Source organism: Leuresthes tenuis, unplaced genomic scaffold (genome assembly GCF_036924035.1).
Source record: "Leuresthes tenuis unplaced genomic scaffold, fLeuTen1.0.hap1 SCAF_14, whole genome shotgun sequence".
NCBI classification, from domain to species: domain Eukaryota; kingdom Metazoa; phylum Chordata; class Actinopteri; order Atheriniformes; family Atherinopsidae; genus Leuresthes; species Leuresthes tenuis.
In genome coordinates, this window is record NW_027325368.1 from 4,459,352 (window position 1) to 4,476,103 (window position 16,752).

At 42.1% G+C, this 16,752-nt stretch overlaps 1 protein-coding gene across 8 annotated transcripts in view; it reads left to right on the top strand.

Annotated features, from left to right (window-relative positions):
• The window catches only part of LOC140269523 (nuclear receptor coactivator 2-like), a 58,552-nt gene that overhangs the window by 2,420 nt on the left and 39,380 nt on the right, over nt 1-16,752 (top strand). For 7 of the 8 annotated variants that reach the window (XM_072364663.1, XM_072364667.1, XM_072364670.1 and 4 more), the window contains exon 1: nt 11,262-11,432. The gene's annotated coding sequence lies outside the window, so the exon portion shown is untranslated. Of the gene's footprint in view, nt 1-9,911; nt 9,972-11,261; nt 11,433-16,752 lie in introns of those variants that run through there. The other variant, XM_072364664.1, reaches the window with a different exon arrangement.

A 16,752-nucleotide genomic window follows, 5' to 3' on the forward strand; every position in this document is an offset into this window, starting at 1 on the left:
CAGACTTTTCTAAACTGTCTCCATCGAAGCCTCAATCTGACACGGACAAAAAGAAACATTGTTATTAATTTCGGTGCTTTTTGGGTGAACAGGATTCATGTTAAGCACCTTAATCAGAGGTAAGATACGTGCAAGAATCCCAAACTCCACACTAGATGTCCTGTGTTCTGTTGTTTCTTTTGACAGTTGGTATACAGCCACATGTACACCAACTTTATTCATTTTTTTCCATCTTTTTCTCGACCCTTCATTGGTTCCCAGTTAACTGTAAGACAAATAAGATGGGAGTACAGAGACCAATCAGACCAACTTAATCTGTGTGACCAGCATGTTGAAAATTGTAGCATTTAATCTGTTTTTTTTTTTTAAATAAAAAGAAAGAGTGGGGATATGAACTTAGGGCTCTTTGGGTTTCATGATTTAATATTAACAGTTCCATTCAGGATATCTGCCCAATGTTGTTTCAGTATCTGTTAACATGGTCAGGCATTTTTTGAACAAATGGCTGCCCAATGTGCCGCACAAGGCTGCATTCACAACTGCTTTTTCAACTGAATTAATCTGGTATGAATTATACATCCTTTTCGAAACAACAAGTATTGCAGCACTGTTAATAAAAATTTTGGTCATAGTTTTGGAAAGCCAGGCGGCGGATTCATAAACGTTAGATTAGGATGGTGATGTTAAGATATTGGTTAGCTGAGAAGAAATAGACAAACCGTGTCCCTGTAGTTCTCAGCTGAACAGTATTCTGAGTATATTCCAAAGGGAAGTTCAATGCATGCGAGTGAGAATTATAATGACGTAATTATGTAACTCTGTGGTGAGTATTGAGCTAGAACTTGAGTTTCTCTTGGTCTTCTTTAAAGCCTATTTTATGCTTCTGCGTAAAGTCGACGGCGTAGCCACGGCATCGACGTGGACCCCTACACCGTAGCCTGATGCGCACCTCCAAAAAATCCTAACTATGTGTCAAGTTGACATGGACCACAAGGGCTGTGATTGGTCCGCTCAGAACGTAATTTCTGCCAGTTACTTTTTCCGGTCTTAATGGCTGTACCTGGCGAAGAAGCTGGTGAAATCGGCGCATTGACATTCGAAAGTATCAAAAGTGCATTTGTTCATCCAGGTCCCTCAGTGGGTGGACCAGTGTTGTAAATTCAATCGTTCCCAGCCTCGGCCGGTCGTACAAACCACCCCCGCAAACGCCTGCTCTGTCGCCTGCGCTTCAACATTTGCAATTTAAGCATTTGTTCTTCAGTACTGATGAGCTCCAACTGCAAATACGGCTGCTCCACCTCGGTCGCCATTGTTTACTGTTGTTAGCTGTGACCGGAAGAAGAAGCAAGGATCCGGCTATATCCCCTGAAACCACACAAACACACAGCCACACACCTCTTAGCGGCATGCCGGTGAATTGCAGAGCAACGCGTTCCCTCGATGCAGAACTTCAAATGCTCAATGACGGCGTCACGACCCACGTCAATGTGACCCAGAAGCATAAACCACGCTTAAGGGCACATTCGCTCCCTGGACACATTATTGGTGTTTCATGGGGCTGTCGGTTATGAACCAGATGTGCTGCCTTTGACATCATGGCACTTCGTCCTCCTGGACTTCTGTCTTTAGGTATTTGAAATAGTTATCTTTGCAGCTGCTTGTGCCTCTACATGGACTGTCTTCGATGGCCACATATGGAAGGTGATTTAGTAGCCCCATATTAAGAAATGCAGCTCTGGTCAATCCTCTCAAGCCTCCTCCTCAAATGGTCAGCGATAGTGTTCTCATCTGTGAAAAAAATGCATAACGGCTGGAAGGAAACACTGGAATTTTGTGGGAAATAGTGCTTAAGTTTATGCACTGAAGAAAGGCAGTAAACTTTGTGTATTGATGACAGCATACACAAATTGCACGGCTCTCATCAGAGATCTTAGTTGTAATATCAGTTTATACCCAGCTCTCAGTTTCCATTGTCCACTTTGCAGTTGGAGCTGCTACCTTCTGCTTATCTTTATGATTTTTCCCTCAGTGGTACCATCTAGTGGCATAAACTGTACACTGCAACCAACAGTATCTCACCCCACCCTCCCGTTCCAAGGGAGCAGGAAAAACTACAAGAGAGCCAGTGCTTGGTTTGGCCCCTCCGGGGTAATTTAGAAATGCAGCCGTGCAGCATTGTGGTGGAGGGCCAAGCAGGGCAAATGACTCTGTCCATTATTATGAAAACATTGCAGTGTTTTTGGAGACTCTACACCGGTGAAATGATAGTTATGAGTTTCATGGGGCTTTGTAAGTCTATCACCCTAACATTGGAGCTTTAGTAGCGTGTGGAAATGTGCACAAATTAGCATTTTATTTAGCTGATTTAGTCTTTTCTTCAATATGTAGCTAAAATGCGTGATACATTTAAACTCCAGTTGAAAAGAAGCACACACAACACAGCCTCTTCTACCTTTGTGGTTAAGAGGGTGCTTGACTCTCTGGCTCTTCTTTCATCTTGCCCCATGCCTCTTGTGAAGCACGGATGCTCGGGCAAATGTCTAGATAAGACTTGTGAGAAGTATTAGTTTATGAGTTTGTAACCTCCGGGTTGTACTGCTTCTGGGTTGTCCTCACACCAATTAATATGATCTCAAAAGCAACTGCGTGGAAAGGAAGGATGGAAAATCCCACTGCAGTTTCCCCTTTTGTTGCCGGTTGGTTTTGTGGCCGTGCAGAGCCTGAAAATCCTTTACGTCGGCGTAGCAGCTGTCGATTATGCTCTCAGTGCATGTTGCTACATGAAGTCAATGGCCCAACTGATCAGCTGGTGTGGCTCTTCATCATCCACGCACAGTTGAACCAGTTAAATGTCCTTTTTTCTCCTGATGAAGGTTGATTTTCACATATAAATAAAAACGAACAGGAAATGAATCTTTTTTACACGCACCAGCTGACCTCTTTCTGTAAATGTTTCCAGGTGTACTCTGCCCGTGTAATTCCACTCATCTGTACATTGACTGGGATTTACCAAAGGCTAAATGTGTGGGTGTGGTCGAGCTCGACTACTTATCTATGTTTGTTTATGTCTAGCCCTTCTTGCTGCCACCAACTAATCAGACACACACTGCCTCTGGCTTTCTGTCACGTAGCAGAGACGGTCGTCTTCCACGCCTGATCCTCCTGAGACCAAGTGCTCTAATTAACCACCACACACACACACAAACAGGCACGCACACACTCACACTGCCATGCCGTGACTCCATTGAAAGCCTCCTGTTGTGCCAGAACACCATAATCACTGTAATGTTCCCTCAGCAAAATTTAGCAGGAGGATGTTCATACAGTAAAGTATATTCCAAGTTAATGTCTTTTGTTTTAAACTGAGCTACTGCACATTCAGTCACAGACTGTTACATATATTTAGTCATTTCGTACATTTAATAAATCATTTTGGTTGTTTTTAGAAAGAAGGGGCTTTGGAAATGTGTAATCTGAAATGTTTGCCTGTCATCTTATTTCTTATTTGTGTTAAAACCAGTGATGCTGTGACCCATAATAATTACTATAAGCCCTGTGAATAAGCACAGTTGGTTATGTTTTAAAGTGTTTATCGTTGCTTATTGCCCCACATATGTGCCGATTTACTATATATCTGTTATAAGCTTGTTATCAGCCAACCAATGGATTAGTCGAGCTCTGTTTGCTGAGTTCTACAGTTTATTTAAGATAAAAGATAAAAGATATCCACGTGTGTGTATATATACCGGTAATTTAAAAAAGTCTATGAATAAAATAAAGATGTTAGAAGACAGCATCGGTGCCATGGAACCAACAGCATGAGATGCTCCGGGAGGGACGAGCACAAGCTGGATGGAGAAGCTATTTGCTATGTTTTTTCCTTATTTTGAAGATGGCAGACCTGACATGTTCTGTTTATGATTGTGACGCCATAGAATCATATTCTTCAAGCATTCCTGTCTTACCCAAAGATGTTTAACTGTGGCAAAACAAATGGAATCTGTTTATTTGGAGACTTTTTAGTGTCCCACAAAGATAAAAGAGATGACATTTGCCTGCAGTCCTTATTTTGAGAAACGACATCAGCAAAGCACATTTAATACATGAAAGTTTAAAAAAAACTATTTTTATTCCATCTATTCATCCAGGAGACACTTACCAGAGTGTTAGCAGGTGCAGCAAGTTTATTTAATTTTTAAATGTTTTATCTCTGTCCTACTGTCATTGGGAATTCCTGATCTCATTTACTAAGCAACACGTCTTTGACCGGCTGCCATGGGCGAACTGCTCATCACTCGAGAGGCCAGCTTTGACGTACCAGATCCTGTGGTCTCAGACTTTCCACCCCGGGATGAGAATCAGTCAAACGCTGTTAGAGCTTCCCTTGAGAGAACCGAACCCCTGGGCTCAGTACCTGAAAGGCTCAGGATAACTTCCCAGTCTCACTGACTGTGGCTTGGACAAAGAAGGCTGTGCCCTGCTTTACTCTGGTCAGTGACCACAGGGCAAGTCTGTCAGCATCTCACTGAAAATGAAGTGAGTACAGGCGGGTGCCTTCATGAAAGTCTCACGATTCACGTGCTCAGTAAGTAACCCTGATGGTTATTTTATTGCTTTTTGGTCTCAACAGTATGACCGAAGCAGAGCTAGTTTTGCACAGTTGGAGGAGATTTAGCATCAATCCAGAACTGGTGGGCGTAGTTGCTTTAGCATATTCATAGACCCACAAAACTTAGAAAGGTTATTTAGAAAGTATATTTTTGATGGACCCATACTCAAACCGAACAAAGGGTTTGGAGTCATTTGCATCAGTCATAATTTAAATAACAACAAAGCACAAAGGCTTGTTTCCATCAGGAAGAGCTCTCAGACTTCAAATACAGCAGTCGCAGCATCGTATTAATGGTCCTATAGAAGTCAAAGAGATGTACTGTACATATTCCCTTAAGTGATACTCAAAACTCTCCCTTTGCAGGGACTTTTGTTATTTGTTCCACTCAGACAGAGGCACATGTATATGTGACATAAGACATTTTTCCTTCCCAAGACGTTCAGAATAAAAGGGACAGGCAATCAGTGGCGATCATTAAAAACACAGACTAAACATCAGATGTGTGGAAGGAGGGTGTCTTTCCTTTAAGGCTTTATTATACTTGCAAATTGCGACCCACACTGTGCACCGACACAGACTGAGATATCACAGTGTGGAATTGTGACTAGACAGAGGCTGTGATGAATTAATAAGTGTGAGAGTCAATGCCTCCATCATTTTCAAGTATAATAAGCATCATGACAGCACTGTTCGTTTCAAATTCATTCATATGCCATTTTTCATGTGCCGCTGCTTAACCTGAGTGTCCTGCTTTGACCTTAGAATATCTATTTAGGGTTGGCAGAAAAATCCAAGATATCTGTTGCATATGTGACTCGAAACAGCGATGTGTGCAGTCAGTTGTGCAGCAGTCTACAGGGCCTTACTATGCAAAACGGACTGAAAGCTGTGCAGGGTTAAGCACCAGACCTGGGAGCCAAGTACAGCAGGTTGCATAACAAGTGCTAATTTGGTTAGCTGGAGCTGACCGTGGCTGTAATTCTCTAGCGCTATGACAGCAGAGCTGAGTTAGAAAGAGCGACTCCACAGGCCTGCAGTCGGATAATACAAGCTGATAGCAGAGCAAGCTTTTGCAGAACAAATGCAGGCCAGAGCTGACTGAGATGTTCATCACTGCCTTTTGGTGACAGAGAATTGCTGCTAAGATGCCAGTGAGCAGGTTAAGCCACACACTAACCAAACTTCATTCATGTCTTCCAAACTTGAGTCAGCAGACAACGTGGTTCATTGTGTTCTGATTGGGCGTTTTGCTTTTGCAACTGGGGGGTGAATACTGTGGGGCATTCGAGGATGGGGACCACTTACACAAATAAAATGGGATTAATAATGAGTCTTAAGAGTTAGTATCGAGCTTCGAAGAAGAGAAATTAGAAACAAAAGGTCCAAAGATGATTATATTTTGATTCAAGTATCACAATCACAAACCACTGATGTGGTTTTCTGCAGCGACGCGTCCTTTGAAAGAGCGCAGTGTGTTCGTATATGCGATTAAATATTGTACCTCGTGATCCGGACCAGGATTATTAAACTGGTCAACGGTTATGTGGTTGAACTGTAAAGCAGCCCTAAGCTCAGTGTAGCTATGGCTGTCTGTGTTACCATAGCGCTGCTTAGTAACAGAAATTAATCACAGTCAGGAAGTAGGCCCGTCTCTGTGAGGCTCTCATTGACTCTCTGTGGCTCCCTTGCACTCTTCCCTTTGTGAGTTTGTGTGTGAGATAGCTTACCACAATATCTAGTATGCAAATAATTAACAGCCAAACTCTCCATCGCAAGCGACAAATGGGAGTCATGCACAATTTCTGGGGCTTTAACTGTACAGCATTGTGTGCTCTTCCTTCTGAAGGCAAACCACAAGCGAACAATACCTAGAGGCTCATCAGTTTCTTTTTAAAACGCTTCCCAGCTGTTTATTTAATGCACTTTGTCTGATTTCATTTGAGCTTAGCTGCACAAAGCTGTTAGCATATCCGTGCTGAAATGTTTCTGTAGTTTTAGTTTTGGGTAAATAGGAAGCCCAAAGAAACAACTTCTTGCTCCTGGGACTGTTATTGATCGGACTAAAGTGTGTGTCCCACATCACCACAGCGTGTTTCTGTGTGCGCAGAAACAATATTCGTGCTCGAGTGTGTGTGCCTCACAAAGCAGTTGGGCAGAGATCAGCTGTCCGGCCCTCCTACACAGAGACTGACACACTCTGATGCACACACAAACTGACAAATGCACAAATATGCAGCTCTCTCCGAAGCGGCAGGTGCACGTTTAAGTTTTGCGTCCTTTGAGTGTGGTGTGTCCAACTGACCGAGAAGGCGGCTGTCTCACACACACACGCACACACACACACACACACACGCAATGAAACGGCACACAACCAGAGGGAGTTGGCAGCAGATGTTTCATATTTGGCTGCCGACCAAAGAACTGACTTCTTCTTTTTTACTACTTTTCATTTGGTGTTTTTTGATTGCAGAAACCCTTCCAGCCTCACACAAGTCAACACGCTGTCACCTTATAGACGGCAGCTTTGCCACTCGTGCTGTTCGAGAACAGGAGGAGGAAAGTTTTCTAAAATGCAACTAAAACCAGAAACCGTATCAGTCAAAGAGGAAGCCATGACGTTACAATGAGTCAGAGCACAGGCCAAGAACATCGAGTGTCCTGAAGTTTTCTGGCACCGAATGTTAGTCCTTTGGGTCGTGGTGTGGGGTCTCTGTGGGTTGGGCTCGTCTCCTGCAGGTGCCTTCAGATCTCATTAGATTGTTATCGTGGGACTTTTATATTTACAGGTTATATTTTAGAAAAGCTGCAGCTTTTTTTTGGAAATGGTCCTTAAAAGTTTTTAAAGTTGGAACACTTTGTAAACATTGGTTAAACATTGGTGCATCATCATGGGCACATCTACTGTCTCACTCGTCCACATTTCACTCAATCAACAGACCCGTTTATTGATGAAGACATTTTTATTTGGAGAAAGAGAACTGATGTTGTTCTTGACACTGAATTTGGTTAAACGTGTGAGAGCACGCACAGAATTAATCTCTGGTTCAGTCGATAGTGGCGGCCTTCACATTCCAGGCTTCAGTTAACTCAAATATGTCATTTACAGTAAATTCAAAGCTAAGATAGTCAGCTTTCTTATCAAACTCATTGCATGAGAGGATGTGATTCAGTGGAGAGAAAACATTTCCTGGAAAAGGGAATTTTTACCAGATTATACTCTGTGAGGTGGGAAAACAGAGTTCTGGATACTGGTTAGCAGGCAGAGGTTGTCGGTGTCTTTGCTCAGGCACAGCAGCAGCATGTGTCATATTGGACCTTTCAGTGACAGAACGGTTTGTCTGTGAGGACAAATGCTGTAAAATGACAGTCAAGAGTATGATGGGATTCCAGTAGGTTCCCACTTAACTTCAGCTGTACAAATACAAGGAGACTTTTTCTTTTTTTGTTTTTTTACATAAAAAAGGATGTTTGTAAATGTGAAACGAAGTCAGTGGGAACTTGATGAACCTGGACCAGCACCACACTGGTCCAGGTCAGCCTCATGGCGTGAAAAAGGCCTCGGAGCTCTCTGAATCATCTTCCCAGGCAGCTGCCATTGTCTGGGAAAAGCTGCAGGTTTTCTTGTTGTTGTTGGCAAGAGTGAGGTTAGCAGTGGGTTATGATTAAGATGAAATTCTGCAAAACTATTTCATTGTTAAAACTCGGCAGCTTTTAGACACGCTAACATTTGATCCTGGGTGTGGCCGATAGTTGCACTTGATGATTTATTGACTCCTGTAGAGTAGGGAGGTGATGTTTCACTCGAGAATGCCTCCCTCATCTCAGTAAATGGAACATTCCTCATTGTCTTTGGCATTTTAACAAGACGCCTAAATACAGTAATTCATGCAGCGTTTGTGGGAAGCTATTAATCTGGAAGCTACTACTCAGGCTGTGAGAGATCTTTGTTATTTCTAAGAAGATGATATGAGTCACATCACCAGGGTTGTGTCAGCTTGACGACAAAGCTTGGCGTTTTGGTACTCAGAATTTGAATTGCATGATGGGAAGTTTCCTGCTGCCAGTTTAGCTCTGACCCGTTGGGGCATGCTGTCCGATACGGTCTTAATTTCTGAGGTCTTGCAGGTGATTTCACCCCTCAGGACTCTGTGCTCTGAGCCAGTCGGAGTTGAGCCTGAGTCGATGGCTTCTGCTAAACAGGCAAAACTTTCACATATTCAGCCTCTTCTTCCCGTTTTAAAATCTGTTTCTGAAAAAATAAAAAAACGCAGATGAGAAGTAGGGAATCGAGTTGCTTAATTTTATTAATATTTGACCTATCAGGTCTTGTGTAAAAGTTTGGACTTTCGTAACACAGGCGTTTTGCTGAACTTCCTGTTATCAAAATATCTCTCTTTTCAAAGCCACTGGACGAAACTACATGTTCAAGTATCATACAACATCCATGCGCATGTGACATGCCTATATGATCTGATAAATTAGGGAATCAGGGTGAGAAGAAATACATTTTCATTCATATTGGACATATAAGGCCTCGTCTTAAATGAAGAAACACAATTTTCACTGTTCTTTATAGTTTAGCAGCTTCATAAAACTTTGAAACATCCCTATAAGCAACTTTAGCCAAATGCACCTTGAGCTAAAGGGAAATGATGTCGTAGTCTTAAAAGCCTGAACATTTGATAGTCTTCTTTTCTGTCTTCGTCCAGCGTAAACCATCCACTTGGTTCTGTTTGCTTCGGGTGCAGGGGCCCGATCAGTGAGGTCACATGATGGGGCCTAAAAACTGAGGTCTGCCACGAGTCCCTTTTCATGGTGTCTGGAACCCGGATGTTGTGAGATGCAAAAGGTAAAATTCAAATGTGTGATCAGACTGCTGTCTGGACGGTTGGGGGTCAACACCTTTGGCTTGTCATGTCTCACTCCTGAGCAGATTGTGCAATGTGACGGGGGCACAGAGTCCTGCTGGGGGAGGATAGCACAGAATGCATGTGCTTGGTTTGCAGCAGTGTGTGGGGGGGGGTTGATTGTGTCATAAGCAACATGAATGGCGTGACCCAAAGTTTCCCAGCTAAAAATGGCATTCATGTGCAACTATTTCACCTGTCTGTGGTTTAAATTTTGATCTGTATCTGGAGGATGAAAGGTTTGCATCTGCTGGACTGATTTTTGACCCCCCCCCCCCAAAAACCCAAAACATCTGTTTTTTGACAATTTCAGATTTAATAAATCTGAAAATAAAGTAGTCTTCTGATATATTAATCAGAATTCTTGTTGTTTTTTTGTTGTTTTTTTACAGAAAGGACTAATTGACCTCGGAAATTTGAATGAAGTTTACCCAGGATGCTTTGCATATGAGGTGAGTGAAATCTTTTAGTCTTCATTGTTTTTTATACACACATCTATATAAGATAATGTAAAAATATTCTGTCTTTTTAAGGCTCCTTCCTCCTGTAAAGCCCAATATTCTCTGATTTGTCAGCTTATAAGTAGGAAAAAAAAGTCAGACGGCAGTACAGTTGCTTTTTCCTCGTTTTATGTGTACTAAATAAGCAATTAAGCAGGTATTATGCAATCTCTCTCCATAGTGATGTCATCAACTCTGAACTCCAAATGAGTTGTTTCAAACTTGTTTGTCACGCACTGAAGGAGTGAAACCTCTTTAATGTCAGGTTACAAACTGCACAGTTTCCTCGTTGGTTTTAAAATCAAAATGCAGCCGAATAGATTTAATCTTACAGCGTCTCAGAGCTTAAATCCAAACACGGGAAACTGGAATCATAGTTGTGCAGAATGACAGCCATGAGAAGAGCTGGATTTCTGAGCGCTTCACAACCATGAATGGACCTCGGTGGGGCGAAAGGCTGAGAACCTTTGGAGCAGAGGAGTTTGTGCAGCAGAGCTTTGAAAGTGGCTCCCTGAAACTGCAACAAGCCGCTAAAGCAAATAGGGACATCCTGACATGGCAGCATGGAAAGTGAAAGCAGAGAAAGATGTGAGTGTTCAAGTGAGGGTGACGGTTAGACGAATTCTGTGTGTTTGTGTGGGAAGCTTAGCTGCTTCCACCGGCACTAAGAGCTGTGGTCGTTTGTAAAATTACCTTTCTCATTCTCTGTAACTCATTTCACATTTGTTTTCTGCCATCTCAGTGCAGGGCTCATTATCAAGCAGAGACGAGGCTCATTGTGGCAGTGCAGACCGTCTCTTTCTGCCTCTGGCTTTGCTGTTTTCTACTGAAGCTTAAATGTGACTGACAGTGAAAAGTCTTCACTGAAGAAACGCGTTCAAACTTTTTTTTTAAGCCACGACAGCAAAGTAAAGGCTTTAAAAGTGCTGAAAGATTAGAATTCCTGAGAATTACTCAATGATTTCTACACATTCACGTGGAAAGACCAATATCTGCGTCAAAGGGAGTTGAAATAATACACGAGAACAAAAGAACAACAAGTCTTGTAAATCATTCAGGTCCTAGAGAGGCTGTGAGAACAGGACCTTTTTTTCTCGACACTGGAGGGAGGAGTGTGTGTGGTGGGAGGAGACAGGGAGGAGTGTGTACGTATGTGTGTGCGCGATAGGGGGAGGGGAAAAGAGGGAGAGGATTTGTGGCATGTAGTTAGTCAGCTGTCATTAGATGCAGTTGACACACACACGCACACACACACACACACACACACCCAGGAGTAATCTCACCGAGAAGAGAGGGGGAATGTGAGCACTGATGATGTGTATGGTGTGAAATGCAAAGTGTGTGCCCGGCCGGCCGGCATGCGACGTTTAGCCGGCTCTGGGACGGTTATGGACTGGTTTAATCAAAGCAAAGGTAGGTGACTCCCAGGATCTGTTCCATTCTGTGCTGGTCTGACAGCAGATTTAAAGGCACAGTTTAAAGCTTTCACATAGCGTGAGTGTGTTATTTCCCATCTGATGGAACTCATGTAAACAGACCTGTAACTGCCGATCGAAGATGAAGTACTGATGAAGTACAGGCCAATCACTCAGCATGTTTTGAGTGGAACTAGTTCAGCTGCTGCTTAGTTTGGATTTGTTGGATCGTGTTAACAAGTGGATATATGTTTGCTTAATTGAAATGTTATTCTTTTAAAACTTTTAAAACAATTTCTAATGACCTTTTGAAGATGTGACATAATCATGATGCCCCTGTGTCGCTAAACAGTGATGAGTTTGATGCTCACAGTTGGTGCGACTGTCTTACTCGGGCTCGGACTTTGAGCTGTCATGTACTGTTATTGTGGTTTTGACACTGTGTGTGTGTGTGTGTGTGTGTGTGTGTGTGTGTGTGTGTGCGAGGGGAGTGGTTATGAATGACTGGTTGCACGCAGAGTGCACAGTCAGCAGGCCTGAAGCTGCTCTGTCACCTGAGGTCTAACCAGCCAACTGTTTACTCAGTTTGCTCCAAAACAACTGTTGCTGAAACTCATCCACTCAGCAGCAGGTTCACAGAATGTATGGAAAATGGTCCAAAGGGATATCTCACACCAGCCAACAACAAAAGAAGTTATGGAGCACTTTTTCAAGTGGGGACCGATCCTTTCCTGCACACATAGCTCTGTAAAGTATTACATATTTACAAATTGGAGATTGTCTCTCTGTCAAAGAGGATCAGAAACATTGTTACTGGTATATTTCTCTTAACTGAGAAGCTGAGAAGGAAGGAGGAGGTTTTCTTGAAGTGGCTGTGCTATCACTGTATGTTAATTTTCACACTGACACTAGCTGCCACTGCATTTCAGTCAATCAGTGAGCTGTAGCTGGAGTTTGACCTCCTGGTCAGTAGGACAACGTGAGACTCCTGCAGGATCTCAGTGTTTTTGCTTTCTTTTTGACCTGCTTTCTGCAGGTGTATGACTTAGCTTTGATCAAGCTTATTGCAGAATATCATTTTATGGATTAGTGCCAAACTAATCCTGTTAGTTTTGTACAAAATTGTGATTGTTATTGTGTCTTTGTGTCTGCCACCAGAGATCATTTTGGCATTTACTGTGATTTAAAGTAGGAATGTGTATGCAGGACTGGACACAAGTCTTAAGTCATAGCTCATTTCTTTCTGCATATTGTCAGGAAAACAGGAAATGCAATATCTGCTCTGAGCTCCTTTATTCTCCAACACAGCCTGAACCCTCTGAGACGAGCTTTCTGTCATTTCTTTAAGGAGTCTTCAGGAATAGTTCTCCAGGCTTCTTGAAGGACATCCCAAAGCTCTTCTTTGGATGTGGGCTGCCTTTTGTTCCGTTCTCTGTCAGATGATCCCACACTGCTTCAATAATGTTGAGGTCCGGGCTCTGGGGAGGATTCATCCCTCCATAAGACCTGTTGCCACTGATTTTCAGTCCACTTCTTGTGTCATTTGGCACAGCTCAGCCTTTTCTCCCCGTTTCCCTTCCTTAAGAACGGCTTCTTGACAGCCACCCTTCATGGAGACCATTTCTGATGAGGCTTGGGCCAACAGTAGATGGATCAGCTGAAGGTCCAGATGCATCTCTCAGGTCCTGTCAGGTCACAGCTGGATTTTTTCCTCTTTCTTAAGGACATCACTTTCAGATCTGCTGTAGAATCACCTTGAATCACCTTGTTGCTGCAGAAATCCTATTTTCTGTCTGTCAAACTGTGTTATCTTTGCTGTTTTTCATAGATGAAACTAAAGAAATGGGAACAAATGATGAGTCTTTGTGACAGGCTGCTGGTAACAAAGTGCCTAAAGATCCAGTTTAAAATGGCTTCTTTGCTAAGTTGTCTGTTATGTGTCGACACAACACTGGTTCATCCCTTGAGTTCGGTATCTTCTGAACTTAACTCCTGTGAAAATGGTTCTGGTACAATCACTGGACTGAAAGAAAGCAAAGTGAAAAAGCAGCCAATGTCCAAAGAAAAACTTTAAAATACCTTCAGAAAGCCTGGAGAACTACTGTTCAAGGCCACTGTAAAAGATTAGCAGAAAGTCTGGCTGACTGGTACCACAACATGAAAATGGATTTCTTTTTTTATCTTTACTTGTGTCAGGCTGCATTTCCAGAGATACGGACAGTACCAGACCACCAGGCCTGTGTTGTAAACTAACTCAGAAGCTTTAAGCCGTGCAGTGCTACAGTGACTGCACAGTGGACACAAGACAGCAAGTGTCTCTGACAATGAACAAAGCCTCTCCCTCCTATTCTTTGTCTCAAAGTTTGACTCTGACTTCCCGATTGTGCTCTCATGCATGAATGTGAGAAATTTTTGCATCTTGCATCACAAATGCTCAGTACTTGGTACTCGGTGGCTGGATTTGTTGTCTGCCATGTCTGCCCCTATAGAAGAGTATTGGTTTTGTGTTTATCTTGATGCGCCTGTCCATCAGTGTGTCTATGTGTGCTCAAAACTGAGTTAGCATCCGGACAGGCACGTTCAATGATATTGATTCCACTCTATAATCGATCAGTCTCTCATATTACATGAAGCTGCACATGGGGAGGGACGAGCAGCTGCTGGCTGAGCAGCATACAAAGAGTTTTTTGATTGTGCTTCCTTATGTGATGCAATGATCTTTACTCTGGTGTATCTGTACTGATTTGCCTTAGATTACCGTAAAGTTAAACAGCTGACTGCCTTGGTTTCTGCGATACAGCTGTGTTCCTTCACAAGTTCCTCTTCTTGTTTTTCTTTTTTTCCATTTCAAAGAGAATTATCTTGGTACGAAGGAAAGCTTTTTTTCTTTTATTGTTTTTGACACAGAAAATGGAAAAGTAACAAAAAGTGGATCGAGAAACCGTGCCCTGCTGAAGCTAATTTATACAGTTATTCAAATACCAATTAGGCTTATTTGTTTAGACAAATAAAGATGTGGCGTTGTTGGCTGTTGAGCCCGAAAGAGGAGCATTTGTTGAAGTGGGTCAATTTGTACAGCTTGGATTTTATGGGGACTCACTTCTCAGCACACATGAAAGCATTTGCTTTCCATTCCAGCACACCAGTGTCAGGAGTCTCTGGAAACTCTGACCATTCAATAAAAAAAAGGTGCTGGCTGCCAGGTGGCAGAGAAAGGGCAACTGTTGTGTTCCCATAATAACCAGTTGTGCAAAACTTGTTGACTGCCTAACATTGACATTATTCTGCGCTCACCTTTAACACTCGCCCTCAGGACAGACTTGTATTGTGATTAATTTTGCATATGTTATATCTACTATGGTTTTTTTCCATTGAATTTGGAAAGCATGTAAAAGATGAAACAGAAATTACATGTAAAGCAACAACTCTGTGCTAAAGAAATATGAAAAGGTCCAAAGCTTTATGGTAGTTGTGGCAGGGAGGGAGATGAACGAGCCTGATGCAAATCCTTTTTGACACGTTACTCACATGACTGATAAACAATCAGCTGTTAGGAGTTCAAATAAACCTTTCCCCATTTTTGTCTTGTAAGTAGCCAAAGCAACTGGTTTTATCTGCGTCTTCTTTGAAGTTTTGTTCCAACGCTGCTTATTGCGGTCATGCCTGAAGACGTCAGGCGGCTACTTCATACATTACAAACTAGATAATGAAAAATAATCTTATGCATATTTTCAAGAGACATCTAGATTTGCTTCACCACTGAATGAAAAAAGCATGTCGTAGAGCTGCTCTGGGACCTAAAATCCGAGATTGTTTTCATGTCTAAAGAAGAAAGATTCAGCTCTTGGATCCCTTTTGCGTAGAGATATTTTTAACAGGTCATTACGCTTTGGTCATTCAAGTCATTTGAGTCTGGGGTCATGTTGTGACCTAAATTGTGATTGTAGCTATTTGACTATATCTGTGTATATGCTGATGTCAGCAGTACTGTGGGAGATCAAATTAGACACCAACCAAAGGCTCAGTTTAAACATCCAGTAATACAGTTAATTGGTAAATGGACTGTACTTGTAGCGCTTTTACTCTTTGAGCCACACATATTCATTCACTACATCTTAGTCTCTGCAATGTTAGTGTATTTTATCTTTCACATGCATTTGCATGGACGCATTGGAAGTAATAAACATGGGGTTCAGCATCTTGCGCTTGACCGTTGAGCTTCCGATTGGCAGACGCCTGCTCTTCCTCCTGAGTTACACTTTACAGAAGCATTATATACTTATATACAAGTATACTTGTCCCTACTTCTTTATACTTCCACCAAAGACACCATGAGCTTCACAAAGTATTGGAGAGACATTTTACCCTTTTGAAATGGCCTTGGTCATGAGGTAATATTTCTAAAATGCCTTATTTGGTGCTGGAATGGTGCTAGAGCCATTAAAGAGCTGGTTCAACTTTAGAACCATCTAAGATATAGTTTTCTAGCCGATGCATTGGAGTTGTCAAGTGACTAAAGAAATTAGTCTCATGAATATTATAGGACTGTCAAAATAGCCTGTTAATTTTGATTGATTTAATCACAGAAAAAATAATGCGTAAAAAATCCAATCTCATTAATTACGTTCCAAGATGACCTTTGACTTCCTGTCATCCCGGTGATAGCACTGCTAATTACTTACATTGATTGCTCTGTGATTAATTCATCTGAATTAATCACAATTAATTCATCTGAATTAATCACATACATCAATTTGTGCTGCATTTTGGATGATAAGTGAATCCATGAAATAATTGAGTCTCTTTTAATCAGAACCTTTTTTCACTGTTCATTTGAGCTAACTGATGGACTTCTTTGAGTCGGATAATGATGATGGTCAACAACTGCTACAGATGCTATCTGTAAAATCTATGCTGATCCCATCCTGTACCACTAAAATTGGACTGCAGTCCATTACTATCCATTTTGCAAGGAAATTGCTTGGTCGCTCACAGGAAGACTTAGTCAGTTTGTGTTTCATCACGTGGTCGAGCTTAGCTTAACAGCGTTAGCTGCTAGTGTTAGCTGATGCTAACACAAGCGGCTAACAGCTACCGCGGACCTCCAGTTTAGCTGCTTTGCACTGAAGTAATATTTAAGTGCTTAAAGATATGAAAAGTCGTAATTAACTAATTGAAAGTAAAGTGTTTTTTTTGACAGCCCTGATCAACGTAGCTGCAAACACAGTTTGTGAACTCAGTTAAAAACAGCAGCTGTGAATTTCTTGTATTGTTCTCTCTTATATAAGCTGGATGCTTCACTGACTGTCTGTTTTTTG